The sequence below is a fragment of the Chelonia mydas genome, chromosome 16 (genome assembly GCF_015237465.2).
Source record: "Chelonia mydas isolate rCheMyd1 chromosome 16, rCheMyd1.pri.v2, whole genome shotgun sequence".
NCBI lineage: Eukaryota > Metazoa > Chordata > Testudines > Cheloniidae > Chelonia > Chelonia mydas.
In genome coordinates, this window is record NC_057857.1 from 25040734 (window position 1) to 25056450 (window position 15717).

Here is a 15717-nt window from a genome sequence, read left to right on the forward strand (position 1 = left end):
GTCCCTTTTTTTAATCTCTCCATTTGCTTCCCATCTGATATCAAGGTAAACTTCTTGTTACCATTGCCAAAGCTCTACATAACTGTCCATTCCTGATTTACCCTCTTTGTCAAGCTGTGTGTTGTCACCTTGTCCTCTCTGCTCTTCCGACGTTCCCAGTCTAGAGTGCCCATTTGTCATATTTTCGCACAGTCTCTTCCATGGCTTCTTGCATGCAGTCCCCTATGTATGGTGTGACTTCCCTGATCTCATCCACCAGGCCCCTACTTGTTAGTCTGTTTTAAAGACCCATTTCTAACCTGCTGCCTCTAGTGAATTATATTGATTATGGTATTACTTGTATATAAGCTGACTGTTTTTGTTCCTTTTGCCCTGACTACCTCAGATCGGGGACTGTCCTTAAGTATTTGGTAAAATGCCTAACACATAATAGTGCTACCGCAAATAGATCATTTGCCTATAAAATTATATCTATGCTATAGAATTCTATATTATGTTCTTTAGGATGCTTAAAACTTACAGAAAAGCTGCCAGTTTTTATTAAATACTGTAGGATTTTCCCACTAAGTTAAATTTGTTGTGATTTATTAGAGATGTGAGAAAATATTAAATGGGCCAAGTGAAGCCCTGTGTTGTTAGGAATGTTGCTGAAGAATGTTATCCAGGCTGCTAAGCTGTTACAGCTGCTCAGTGCTTCTATTCTTGGAGCTCCTGTGTTATTAGCACTAGCAGAGAATGCAGCCCACTAATTCAGCAGACCTTGATGTTACTCATAAAAAAAGACCACAGGCACAGTTCAGTGACAAAGGCACTCAGCCAGGTTTATTGCCCTCAAAGCACAGTACTAGCACCCTGGCTCCATGATTACAGGTATGCTAACACATGAGTGCCCAGTGGCAAGGAGTGACTCAGTCAGCAGCAGACTTTCTGCTTTCTCCTAGGCCACACAAAGGATTAAGGTGAGGTACCCCAACATCTATAGACTGAAACAAAAAATTAACACGTTATGTTTTTCATGACATCTGCTTGTTACCTCCCCTTCTATCTTGCTCCAGATGTCTCGGGCAAAACATCCCTATTCATCACTTCTGACATACCCTCTTGTCTGGTGTTAGGTCAGGATGAATCTGGGCTAATCTTCTGGAATATGTTCACACACATACTGTGTATCTGTTGTTTCTTAGCAGTGTCTCTGTTTTAGCCATGCTAGCAGTGCCCTTGCGAAGTTCATGTGTCAGACAGTGAACGTGTAAGCATCTGCTTTAATAGATGGCCTGATGTTGGTTATTGGCATGGCCTGACTTTGCTGACTATGGTTTAGGCCTTAGGTCTTCCTCCGGGCCCAGTGCTCCAGGCTCTCTCTCTCTCCTACACTCTGCTGTAATGCAACTGAAATTAGTGAGTGTTACAAAGGAGCAAAATATTCTGAAGACCTGTACATAAAATTAACACACAACTAAAATGGTTCATGTTTTCATTTTGCTAATCCATGGATGGAACGTGTGCAAAGCGCTTCAGTTCCTTTAATACTGTCTTTCCTCTCATACTGTCATACCTTGGTAACATCTTTGACTCTCTTCTTCCTCTCCATAATCTGTATACTTACATACCCCAGTATATAGTCTTTCGGACAGAGATATAGCAGGACAGAATAGACGTAATTATTCAAACATATATTGTAAATCAGTGGTTCTCAGACTTTTTACTGGTGACCCCTTTCACATAGCAAGCCTCTGAGTGCGACCCCCTTCCCCTTTATAAATTAAAAGTACTTTTTTATATATTTAACACTATTATAAAAGCGGGGTTTGGGGTGGAGGCTGACAGCTCGCGACCCCTGAAGGGTCCCGACCCCCACTTTGAGAGCCCCTGTTGTAAATAGAGCTGGTCAAATAACAGATTTTTTTGAGTGTCAGAGTGGTAGCCGTGTTAGTCTGTATCAGCAAAAACAACGAGGAGTCCTTGTGGCACCTTAGAGACTAACAAATTTATTTGGGCATAAGCTTTCGTGGGCTAAAACCCACTTCATCAGATGCATGGAGTGAAAAATACAGAAAGCAGTATAAATATTACAGCACATGAAAAGATGGGAGTTGCCTTACCAAGTGGGGGATCATTGCTAACGAGGCTAATTCAATTAAGGTGAAAGTGGCCTATTCTCAACAGTTCACAAGAAGGGGTGAATATCAAAGAAGGAAAATTACTTTTGTAGTGCTAATAAGGCCAGTGCAATCAAGGTGGACGTCACCAATTTCCAACAGTTGACAAGAAGGTGTGAGTATCAGCAGAGGGGAAAATTACTTTTTGTAGTGACCCATCCACTCCCAGTCTTTATTCAGGCCTAATCTGATGGTGTCCAGTTTGCAAATTAATTCCAGTTCTGCAGATTTTTTCGGTTTGCTGGAAGTTCCAAAAAATCAGAAAAAAACCTTGTGTTGAACCAAAAGCGAAAATTCCTAATAGTTTTGGTGAATTAAAAAAGTCAACACATTTTACTTCTGGTCAAACAAAATATTTTTTTACCCAAAATGAAATTTTTCATTTTGTGTCTGGGCATTTTTAAAATAAAAACAAAGGAAATAAGGGGCTAGATTCACAAAACTGCTAGAGGCAAAGGTGGAGTTGCGAGGAGGAGAAGGAAGCCGGGTGGGTGGTGATCATGGCTTCCTTATAAACTTTATCTCAGTGGTAGGGCACTTTCCTGCATCATGGGAGACCCAAGTTGAGATCCCTGCTCCACATCCGGCAGAAGGGGGAATTGAACTGTGATTTCCCACTTCCAAGGTGAGTGCCCTATAAAAAGTTTATGCAAAAAATATGGCTTAGTTCTAACTGTAAAGGCTATTTTCTCTTTTGCTAAAGTTCTCTAATCTAAATCTATTTTATAATCCTGAACTCGGGGTGCACACTATAGACCCCTTCAAGAAAAAAGATAAAATAAAACAAAGATAGAAATGTGAGGGAAGATATGAGTTCATATAATTAAATTACTATAGGTATTTTGTGTAGGGACAGAAATTCTCTCTTCCAACTACTCCTTTTACTGCAACGGTAGATTTTCCCTTTAAGGCCACAATTCAGCAAATCACTTAAGAAGTGCATAAGTCCTATTGACATCAATGGGACAAACACATGTTTAGGTGCTGTCCTGAATAGGGATGCTTCCTTTAACTGGAGCCTAAATCAGTCAGCCAAAGGAGAAGCATCTGCTGTTCAGTCACTTAGGGCTTGTTTATATGAACACTTACTTCAGGGCAAGCTGGGGTGAAAAACCTACTTTTTACAAACCTGCTGCCATTCACAAAATATTTCATAATATGCTTTGATTTGTCCCACTTTGAAATAGAAGTAGATTAAAGCGCACTACAGAACTTTTAGCACATGGCGACAAGGTTCATGTGGACAGTTAGTGCAGAGCAGGATAGGTTTACACCCCAGTTTTCTGTGAAATTAGTGTTCATATGGACAAGCCCTTAGTTCGACCCTTTTGTTCATACATTTCTTACATTGTAACCTGTTTAGTGTGATCATGTCACACAGAATGCATTAAACTTGCATGTAGTTGAAATGCCATTTCAGCTTCTCTAGGAAAATAGGGTAGGCATTGGCATTAGAAACAGAAGTTCACATGCTACCCCAAAAAATCAGAAAATAGAAAAAGACCTCTCCCATAGACTCACTTGTGGGGATTTGTGTCAACAACTACAGCTGTAGTTGTCATCAGAATGGAAAAGCAAATATTGTATTTGTGATATAATATGTTCCACTGTACAAACAATGGCTGGAATTGATCAGACACTTGGCAAAGATTCAAAATATCCAGGTACTGTTTATTCAGAGACTAAAGCTGTCTAAGATCAAAATGCAACTGAAAAAGAAAAGTTGAATTCAATATAAATAATAGGAAAATATTCTTAGTCTGATGGATAATTTAGTATATATTTTTAATAGCTAAAGTCCATTATTCTTGGTCGTGATGGAACACAGAGGTAATTGATAATAATAAAAGGTTTTTACTGCAGATTGTGTATGTTTATGCTCCACTATATTAGAATATGAAAACTGGTCTTGTGGAGACTTCAGAGTTTTGTATGAAAAAATTAATATGAATATATTTAATTGTATTTTCCTCTTCTGAAAATGTTGGGAACTGCTGTTTTTGTGGTGCTTTCTACTGCACTTTTTCAGCAGCTGGATTTCTGCTTATCCATACTTCAGGAAGGGCTGAACAAAAAAATAAAAATATCTTCAGAGCATACTTGGTGTCTGCCAAGATTTTAGCAAAGCATATGAAACTCCCCTCCATTATGCCATGAAAACGTACATTTTCCCTACATAGGTCTTGGGCTGGGATCATTTGTATAACGAAGAGAATCAAACTCATTCAAACACACAGCAAAATCCTCCCAGACATACAGATTTAGGGCCCTGTTCAGAAAGATCACTTAAGCATATACTGAAATCTATACCTATTCAGGACAGCCCTTAGCACATTCTTAACTTTAAGCATATACTTAAGTGTTGCCTTGAATAGGGATGCTTTCTTGAATCAGTGTCTAGATCTGCTGCTGTCACTCCTTTTATTTCTTGGTTTTTCAGATGTACTGCTGCCATGTGAATCTAGCCTTCTAGAAAAGTTCTCCAGCCAAACAACAGCAGCAGCAAAGATATGAATTCACCCTGCCCCATTCTAGTTCTATTCTGTATAAGTTTTTGTATTACATTCATCACCATAGTACATGAAACATGACTGCACATCTTTCATGTGTGATGTGTTCTTCTCATCCTCTCCCAGAGAGAGAAGCAAATGGAGTGTCTTGTTTTGGTAGGGGTGGGTTTTTTGGTTAAATGTACCTGTTGTCTTGTGTTTATATTAGAGAAGGCAAGGAAATGTACATTCCACTTGGAGCAGAATGTGGTGATGTTTCTGAGAGCTCTTAGTTGCTGGGAGAATTCATTCCACAGTCTCAGACCACTTCCAGAGAAGATCCTCCCCCCCATCCCCCCCAGACAAGCTTTACTCTTGTTGTTGAGAGTTCCATTGTGCCAGAGTTTCATGGTTGACCACAGCCTTTGTCCCAGAGCTTTAAATGGTCTATGGGAAACCAGCGTAGGAAATGGAGGACAGGTGTGATGTGCTCACGGTAGCCTGTGTTGCTGAGGAGAGACTGCAGTTTTTTGTACTAGTCAGAGTTTCCTAGGTGCTGAAGGTTTCATGCCCTGGTATATCACATTGCTGTAGTCTAACCAAGAGGTGATTGGCATGAATAACTGAGGGCAGGTCTTTATCTGCCAGTATAGGAAAGAGTTTTCTAGTCAAGCGGAGGTGGTAGAAGGCATTACCCATGGCTGTTGTGAGAGCTTATCACATGTCTATGACATGTGAACTCTTCTTCCCTGGAACTCTGTCCATGCTGGATACTTTAGTCCAAGCTATCTATGATCCCTGAGCAAGTTCATAGAAAAGCTAGCCAAAGGCCAACTAAAAGCTCATCTAACTGAAACCAATATACTAGACCCAGCACAATCTGGATTTAGGCCAGGACCCAGAACTGAAATGGCTTTAGCAGCACTGATGGATGGTCTCCTCCAGTCAATGGATAGACTATCTGTTCTCATCCTACAGGATCTCTCTGCAGTGTGTGACACTGTTTACCATGATATACTGCTGTCTTTCCTGAGAGGTGGGAGGAGTCCAGTCTCATGTCCTAAATGGTTTGAGTCCTTCTTGGAGGGATGCACCCAAAGAGTAGTGATGGGAAATTGCACATCCACCACTAGACCCCTCATCTGTGAGTTCCACAAAGATCAGTTCTCTCTCGGTCCTTTTCAACATCTACATGCAGCCAGTAGGTGAATTGGTCAGATAAAATAGACTGAAATGCCAGCAATATTCAGATGACACATAGCTCTACCAATACTTCACCACATCTGACCACACCTCCACCACCAAGATGGCCTAGTGCTTGGATGAGATCAGCTCATGGATAAAGAACAGCTGTCTAAAGATGAACCTGAGTAAAACAGAGGTTAGGCAGAGGAAAACATTTTGAGGAGTTGGCAGCCATGGCAGTCTCCCTTGATTGATCACATTCACAATTGGTCAATTCAGTCTGTAGTCTAGAAGTACTTTTGGATTATTTGTGGATGCTGAGCTCTTATTGCAATGGCTGTGAGTAATGCTTTCTACCATCTCCAGTTGGCTAGAAGACGCTGTCCTCAGTTATTCACGTCTTTGTCATCTCTCGGCTGGAGTACACCAGTGCACCTTGGCATGAAACTTTCAGCACCTAGGGAACTCCAACTAGTATAAAACAGTGCAGTGCATCTCCTCAGCAATACAGGCTACCATGAGCACATCACACCAATTCTCAGCTCTTTATACTGGCTTCCCATAAAATTTCAAATTCAGTTCAGATTTTCGGTCCTTATCTTCAAAGTATCCGTAGCGTAGATTGCCTAAAATTAACTTGTCTGAAATACAGTTTTCCAGGTTATTTGTTAAACGTACACAATGTTTGCTATAAATACTATTGATTGGTATTACAGTAATGCTATTTTACATTCCCACATTGTTCTAGGTGTCACAATTACAGGGTCAGTTGCACCTTTTTCCCCTCCCCTTTGGTTTCTCCGAGTGCACCCCCTCTGGTGTCAGGCCTCTACCTTTACCTCTTGCTTGAAATACTGTGGTTTTCCCACTCTGAAACTGGGCCCTGGGCTATCCTGTGTAACAAGTGTGCTTATCCCAGCAAGTTGTTTGGCTTCAGCCCCTGCTGTGTTCTTCTGTTTTGGAGCTATGACCATTGTTCAATAGAGTGATCAACCAGCCTTCTTAAACCAAAGTATTGTTTAATTTTAAAAGTAAGAACAAACCATAACGGGAGAGAGTGTTTTGAAACAATAACAAATCTATATGCATGTCTATTTTAAATAAAGGCTGACCATCCCGTTTGATGATAGCCTAAGAAGGCCTTAATTTCTTTAATCACCCTTAATCTCTGAGGTCTGTGTATCAGTCTGTTTCCCTTTCTCTCTATCCCTATCTCATCATCTGCTTGAAGGAGTGTCCTTTTAAGTCTAATTGGGGTCTTTGTTTTCTTGGGTTTGCAAGCTTGGACTCCCCACCCCCTTGACAAACTAGTCTGGTGAGTTTATCAGGGGTGGGAGGTAGAACATCAGAGACTGATTCTTTCATCATCCCTTAAATATTGGAAGGTGGGTGGCTATCCGAAGCCATTGTACTCTTTCCTGCCTACACGCAGTCAGTTTCTCTTTGAATTAACCCCATATATTAATACAATAAAACCTCTTTTACAACAATGAGGCAAACATGTATAACAAATTATTACAGAGTAGCCCCACTTCCATCATAGTAGGCATGCTACAAACATATATGAGAGAGAAAAAGAACAGGAGTACTTGTGGCACCTTAGAGACTAACAAATTTATTTGACAGGTTTCAGAGTAACAGCCGTGTTAGTCTGTATTCGCAAAAAGAAAAGGAGGACTTGTGGCACCTTAGAGACTAACCAATTTATTTGAGCATGAGCTTTCGTGAGCTACAGCTCACTTCATCGGATGCATGCTGTGGAAATCGCACAAGACATTTTATACACAGACACCATGAAACAATGCCTCCTCCCACCCCACTCTCCTGCTGGTAATAGCTTATCTAAAGTGATCATCAAGTTGGGCCATTTCCAGCACAAATCCAGGTTTTCTCACCCTCCGCCCTCCCACAAACAAACTCACTCTCTTGCTGGTAATAGCCCATCCAAAGTGACCACTGTCTTCACAATGCATATGATAATCAATGTGGGCCATTTCCTGCAGAAATCCAGGTTCTCTCACCCCCCTCCAAAAACCACACACACAAACTCACTCTCCTGCTGGTAATAGCCTATCCAAAGTGACCACTCTCCCTACAACCTGCATGAAAATCAAAGTGGGCCATTTCCAGCACAAATCCAGGTTTTCTCACTCCCCCACCCCCATACTCACACAAACTCACTCTCCTGCTGGTAATAGCTCATCCGAAGTGACCACTCCCCCTACAATGTGCATGATAATCAAGGTGGGCCATTTCCAGCACAAATTATTTGAGCATAAGCTTTCGTGGGCTACAGCCCACTTCATTGGATGCATAGAATGGAACATATAGTCAGAAAATATAGATAGATACAGAGAACATGAAAAAGTGGAGTAAGAAGCTAATTAATTATTTGAGCTATTATCAGCAGGAGAAAAAATCTTTTGTAGTGATAATCAAAACGGCCCATTTAGACAGTTTACAAGAAGGTCTGAGGATACTTAACATGGGGAAATAGATTCAATATGTGTAATGACCCAGCCACTCCCAGTCTCTATTCAAACCCAAGTTAATGGTATCTAGTTTGCATATTAATTCAAGCTCAGCAGTTTCTCTTTGGAGTCTGTTTTTGAAGCTTTTCTGTTGCAAAATTGCCACCTTTAAATCTATTACTGAGTGGCCAGAGAAGTTGAAGTGTTCTCCTACCAGTTTTTGAATGTTATGATTCCTGATGTCAGATTTGTGTCCATTTATTCTTTTGCATAGAGACTATCCGGTTTGGCCAATGTACATGGCAGAGGGGCATTGCTGGCATATGATGGCATATATCACATTGGTAGATGTGCAGGTGAACAAGCCCCTGATGGCATGGTTAATATGATTAGGTCCTATGGTGGTGTCACTTGAATAAATATGTGGACAGAGTTGGCATCGGGCTTTGTTGCAAGAATACGTTCCTGGGTTAGTTGTTTTTGTTGTATGGTGTGTGGTTACTGGAGAGTATTTGCTTCAGGTTGGGGGGCTGTCTGTAAGCGAGGACTGGTCTGTCTCCCAAGATCTGTGAGAGTGAGGGATCATATAAGAGACCGTTCCTGTCCTGAAGAGTGTACAGTCTAAGGGCAAAATAGTTTGTGATTGAGACCACAGTTAGGGGCAGTGTAAACTGAAGCAGACCAGAAGGAAGGCTGTTATTCTGGGTGTCAGAATCTTGCTCATGGTCTCTCTGCTGCTCAGGGAGGGAGTTAACAGTGACAGATGTGGACCTGTTAGAGCATTTTCTCCCTGATCCATTTGTGTAACAATGCCAGCAGGCATGTGGGAGGATGGAGTTAAGGCTCAGTCTGAGTATGTCAGTGTAACCCACGCACCTCCTGGGTGTGGTGTTCTGTCCCATCTAGTGGCACCGAGACCACTTAGAGAGAGAGAGATTAATGAGCCTGCTCTACAGCTTTAGCTAACAACCATATGGCTTTTAGCTCATGCAGTAGAGGCTTATGCACTAAGCTCCAGAGGTCCCAGGTTCGATTCTGCCTGCCTACGACCGGGCTCTGTTGGTGTTACGTCTACACTTAAACCGCTACAGTAACACTGCTGTAGTGCTTCCATGTGGACAATATCTATGATGACGGAAGTGCTTCTCCTGTCGCTGTAGGTAATCCATCTCCTTGAGAGGTGGTAGCTGGGTCGATGGAAGAATTATTCCATTGACCTAGCGCTGTTTACACTGGGGTTTGTCGGTATAGCTGTGTCTCTTGGGGTATAGATTTTTCATACCCCTGAGAGACATAGCTATAGCGTTGCCAGCTCTCCAGGATTGTTCTGGAGTCTCCAGGAATTAAAGATTAACTTAAAATGAAACCTGCATGTATATGTCCAACCAAAATTAGCAACCCTAATACCAATGCAAATTCCTAGTGCAGACCAGGCCTATTCCTCCTTGCCCACTTGTGGAAGGTGGGGCACAGTGGTTCTGCAGAGCCTGCTTCCTCTGTTTGCAGAAACCACAAGGTAGTCAGAAGGAGGTTTATGCCCCCCCTACTTCCTTGCACCCGCACGATCTGGCCCTATATTGGTCAGATAAAGAGTGGATAGGGAAACAGACACAGAGGTTGAAATAATTGACCCTGCTGGGCTATCTTAGTCAAGTGGCAGAGCTTGGAATTAGAGTCCAGGTCTCCTGAGTCTACTGCCAGTGCACTCTCCGCTTTACTATGCTGCCCTTCATTGTGCCTACATCAGTGTTGCTTTGAGAGCCTTGTTTTTCTTTTCCTAACTTGTGTTTAAATGCTTTAACATAGTGTGTGCGCAAATGCACAAAATTATGTTCACCATGCTCTTTAAGTCAACTTGCTTAATCTTCGGAGTAATAGTTTGTTCCCCACATCCCCATTTTAAGTATTTCTTTGGGAAGTTTGTGTTATAACAAATTGACAGTTTTAGACAGTAGGTTGTCAAAGAAATCGCATGTGAAATATTTGAACATCTTTTAAAACTAGTGCATGCTGTTTTTTCCGCTTTCTCAATGAGCTGTAACTTAAAAATGTGTTTGTATAATACTGTGACAAAAACACTAGAATAAAGTCCCTGGCACCACTTAATGGCATTTGCACAGATATGCAGATATTTGCATTCTAGGTTTACATAGGCCATATGAAACGTTATTGGTGAAGAGTGTAAAAATTCTCTGGGAAAGTGTAAGATGTTTATATTTTACATTCCAGTTTCCTTTTTGTACATTCAGTAGGAAACTGATCTGTTTGAAGCTATACCTAATGAGGAAGTAGTCTTCATCTTTCTAATACCATCCTTCATACTTCTATTTAGAAATGGAATGTAGTTGAGAATTATACAAAAAATTCAGCTAGCAAGGAAATGCTAAATTACTTATGCTTAAAATCTGCTTTTCTATATTGTTCAAATTAAATAAATTTTCCATACACAGGGTTTTCCTTTGTTACTCACTAGTTGTTTCTTCACTGCTTTTGAAGTAATAAGCTTACTATTTAATATTCAGAGTCTGATAAAATTTTCTCTTATTCTGGTAAGTGTGAGTTCTGCTATCTCCAGTAAAAGAGCTTCTAAGATTTTTCCACATGAGCATATAGCTTCCAGGTTCTTAAACCAGACATCAGCTCATCACAGGGAGAATCTTGTGTCTTGACAGGTGTGAATTGGCACTGTTATCAGCAGACCTACATGCTGGAAGCTTGTGATGTGAAGTGCAGGTGGAGACTAAAAGTGCTTTTCCTGGTTCTCACACAGCAATACGTGGGCCTGCATTTCTGTAGACAGTTCAGTTTGTCAAAGTGTGTAAAATGCTTTTTGGAGGCAAAAGTCTGTGGCTGATTTTTCTCTCCCTTTTGGCCTGCATGCCTCTGAAGTGCATAACTCACATTTGGAAACTTGCACAACATTTTGTTTGACATTGTGGCTGTAAAAACAGGAGTGATTGAGAGCCAGAGTTCTGGATAACTCATTTTCTATCTATCTATCTGTATTCCCCTATTGTTACATCTGAATATAAAGGCTGTGTAGATATGTGGAAACTTGAATCTGTAACTGAAGAGTCAAGTTGTCTAAGGTATTTGGAACTGCATAAAACAACCACTTGAAAATAGACACATTTTTTTCTTTGCAAATCTGAACATGTAATTATAGTCTAATTTCTTTCAATGCATAACTCTTAAATGTTTGTATATCTCATTTAAAAAAATTAGTAAGAGTTGTCTGAACTGTCCTCTGTATTTAATTTAAAGCACTATTGTGACACTTAGAGCTCCTTGGGGTGTATAAGGGAGACCAAGAGGATGGGTAGTACACTCCCATTTGTGGACCGCCAGTTTGTGGAGCTGGAGGTTCCTCTTCAAGTGCTGTCCCTGTGGGTGCTCCATTTTAGGTGTTTGTGCGCCCCTGTGCTCGTAGTCAGAGACTTTTGGTAGCAGTGCCTTGCTGGGTCGCACATGCGTGGTCCCCGTCTCGTGCTGCTTTAGGCAGTTAACTGATGCTGTGCGACCAAAACCCACTCAGTTCCTTCTCTACCACCCTCGGCTACAGAGTCAGAGCAGTCAGCAGCGCCTCACTACTTAATAGTTAATTAGTTTAAGAGTTAGTTACCTAGTTTCCTCGTTAGCAGCTATTTACATTGTTTCCCTTTTTCTTTTATACCTGTCATCTAGTTTATAACAAAACCAAACCCTTTTTCCTTTTACTTTCCTTTTGAACTACTGGCTGGGGAGAAGTTTCAGTTGAACCTTCGAATACACAGCTGCTCTGAGGGTGAAAGCCCACCCTGACAGGAATGCCTGGTTTCCCGGGCTTTAAACGCTGTCTCAACTGCAAGCTTGCTATACCTGTCTCAGAGGGCCACGATCAGTGTGTTCGCTGGCTTGGTGAAACACACACAATTCAGAAGTGTCAGCACTGCCTCAACCTCACTGCTAGGACAAGAAGAGCTAGAGATTTGCAGTTAAAGCTCATCCTTATGGAGAAGTCTCTCAAACCTGCATCTGAGCAAGGACCCCTCCTGGTCAAACTTCGCTGACCATGGCTTCTGACGCTCCTCAACCATGCGTCTGAGCAACCTGCCAAAAAACTGCCCAAAAGGCAGGCACCTGTGTCCCCAGTGCAGGAATTGGCCAAGAAGTGCTGTTCCGTGAGCAGACACTCAGCACCGGCACCGACTGCACTGTCAGCACCGGTTATAGACACAGCAGGACCACCCGGCACCGCTGGTACCGTTAGAGCCAGAGACGCTAAAAGAGCCGGCTCTGACAGAGGCACTAAGGGGAAATCTAAGCCTCATGCCTCAGCACTGCCAATGTCAAAGCTGCGATCCGCACGCAACGGCGTGGCACCGGGACAAACGGTGGCTCCTTCAAAGGCATGCTTGGTGCGCACAGCAGCGCAGCCTTTAGTGCCAGCTTATACACAGCAGCTCCCAGCACTGACAATGATACCGCCTCAGGGGCCAATCAAACAGACATCGCAGCAGTTTCTCAGACACAAGTGTCTCTTAGTCGGTTCTGCCCCTGACTCCCCTATCATCAGCACCAACGCGAATATGTCACGCTTGGCACCGAGTCTCCTCACATCTCTAATACAATCCACTCCTCCCTATTCGAGTGAAGAGGAGGATGAGAGTGAGGAAGGACAAGGAGATCTCCCTCCACAATCTCCTCTCTACCATGAACCGACTAACTCAGGACCCCCTCAGGGGACATATGACACTGATCCCACGTATTTTCAATGGTACGGCCAGCCCTGGGGGCCCGCATGCTTCCCCCAACCCAATGGGCATACTGGAACCCGTGGATGGCATACCCCATACAACAGGGACTGTCTGCCACATCCAGACCCGGCACATAGCAGTCACCTGCAACTTCAGTGCCTGGACCTTTGATGGCAGCAAGGGAACCGGGGGAAGATGAGGAAGAACCCCCAATCCTGGAAGGGGCACTACCTACCCATTTGCCATCACTGCCCACAGATGATACCGTTATGCCTCCTCCCCCTAACATAGGGGACGATTTCACACTATTTCAGGATCTATTTAAAAGCGTGGCTGTCTCCCCGGACATCTCCCTTGAGGAGGTCCAAGTGACACAACATAAACTAGTGGACATTTTGCATACATCTGCTTCATCAAAAATTGCTCTGCCTATGAACGATGTGCTGATGACCCTGTCAAAACCATTTGGCAGAACCCTGCAACTGCTCCTCCAACCTGCAAGAGGTCTGACCAAAAATATTATGTACCAGCCAAGAGCACAGAGTTCCTCTTTTCACATCCAGCGCCCAATTCCTTAGTGGTGGATGCAGTCCAGGAACTTGATAGGGAACAATAGCCCAAAACCACACCTCACGACAAACAGTGAAAAAGACTTGATCTTTTTGGCCACAAGGCTTATTCCTCGGCTACACTACACCTCCGTATAGCCAACTATGAAACATTACTGGCAAAATATGACTATATTAACTACACAAAAATGTCTGAATTAACTGATTTTATTTCCAAGGACAAGAGAGAACAATTCACAGCACTTGTATCAGAGGCACAACTCATCAGCCCTGCAAGCCACACTTGATTCTGCGGACACAGCTGCGAGTTCAGTGGCGAAGGCTGTCGTGATGAGAAGGGCCTCATGGCTCCATCTCTCCAGTTTCCCTAAAGGTGCAATCCACAGTTTAGGATTTGCCATTTGAGAGTCCCAAACTCTTTGACAAGAAGACAGATGACTTTCTCCACTCGCTCAAGGATTCACGAGCAACACTCGTTCCTTGGGAATCTATACACCCAAACCCAGGAAAAAACAGAGAAATTATTATGTATCCCAACGCTATTGCCAGACCATGTATTTGCAACAACAGCAGTGATTTGAGTCACAGGCCCACAAACACAGGCTCCCGAGGGAACACCAATCCACTTCTTCAGTAGCTGTGTCCCAACCATCAACCTCCAGACAACAAATCTGAAGCCTTGGTCGAGGGCACAAGAACCCCAGGTCTATCTGTGCTGGTGACACCATCTTCCACCACTCCCCATCCTCCCTCCCTGTCCCTCTTCAGGGATCCCTCTCACGAGTCTGTACTGTGCCAGGAGGTAAGCCACCTCATGCAGCTAGGAGCAGCAGAACCCGTTCAAACAGAACAAGAGGGAGAGGATTTTATTCCCACTATTTTCTCCCAAAGAAAAAGTTTGGGATGAAACCAAGGATGGAGACCAATACTTGATCTACGACGACTCAACAAGTTTGTCAAAACACAACTATTCAGTATGGTCACGCTAGGCACCATAATCCCAGTTCTAGAAAGAGGGGATTGGTTCTCGGCCCTCGACCTCCAGGATGCGTATTTTCATGTAACAGTACACCCCTCTCATCTCCGATTTCTCTGTTTTACTATTGGACAGGACCACTTCCAATACAAGAGCCTTCCCTTCGGAATCTCTACTGCCCCTCGAGTGTTTTCAAAGGTACTGGCCGTGGTTGCAGCAAACCTGTGCAGAAATGCAATTATGATATTCCCGTACTTGGATGACTGCCTGCTAAAAACGTCAACACGGCAGGCAGCAATACAAGTCACCGAACAGACGGTAACCCTCTTCATAAGATTGGGCCTCCAAATAAATACCAAAAAGTCCACCCTGATTCTGGTGCAGGAGTTGGAGTTCATTGGGGCCCATCTCAATTCTACGGAGGCTGTATCCTCTCTACCAAAGCAACAGTTTCTCACTCTCACTAGTCTCATATCCGCGGCATGAAACAGTCCACAGGTATCAGCCAGGACTTGCCTACAAATTCTTGGTCACATGGCAGCCACAACCTTTGTCATCAGACATGCCATATTAAACATGCGTTGCCTGCAAGTATGGCTCCATATGAATTATGTCCCACACAGACACAGCATAAACAAGTGTCTTACGATGCTGGACAAAATAAAGGACTCCCTACTCTGATGGACACAACCAGCCAACGTATGCACAGGGGTGCCCTTCCTTCAGAAGACGCCGACACTAACCATTACTACAGATGCCTCACTGTTGGGGGGGGGGGCACACAAGCATCCACAGTCTATCGAGGGCCACTGGTCTCCTGCAGAATCCCTTCTACATATAAATCTATTAGAACCACGAGCTGTCCACAATGCCTGCTCCCACTTCCTACTACTCGTCCAAGACAAGGCCATTCAGATCCTTACGGACAACATAGACTGTATGTTTTATATAAACAGACAAGGGGGAGCACGATCACACTTCCTATGCGTGGAAGCCATAAAACTCTGGCAATGGTGCATCAGACACAATATCCACATCTCCGCGTCTTACCTACCTAGATGCCAGAACATCACAGCAAACGCCTTAAGCAGGCATTTTTCTCAGGACCATGAGTGGGAGCTCGACAACAGAG

At 43.1% G+C, this 15717-nt stretch overlaps 1 protein-coding gene across 15 annotated transcripts in view; it reads left to right on the forward strand.

The window, feature by feature from the left end:
- Nucleotides 1-15717, forward strand: part of RALGPS1 (Ral GEF with PH domain and SH3 binding motif 1) — a 375247-nt gene that overhangs the window by 63423 nt on the left and 296107 nt on the right. For 2 of the 15 annotated variants that reach the window (XM_043530551.1, XM_043530552.1), the window contains exon 1: nucleotides 8-2784. The exons of the other annotated variants lie outside the window; for them this stretch is intronic. The gene's annotated coding sequence lies outside the window, so the exon portion shown is untranslated. Of the gene's footprint in view, nucleotides 1-7; nucleotides 2785-15717 lie in introns of those variants that run through there. 15 annotated transcript variants of the gene reach the window in all.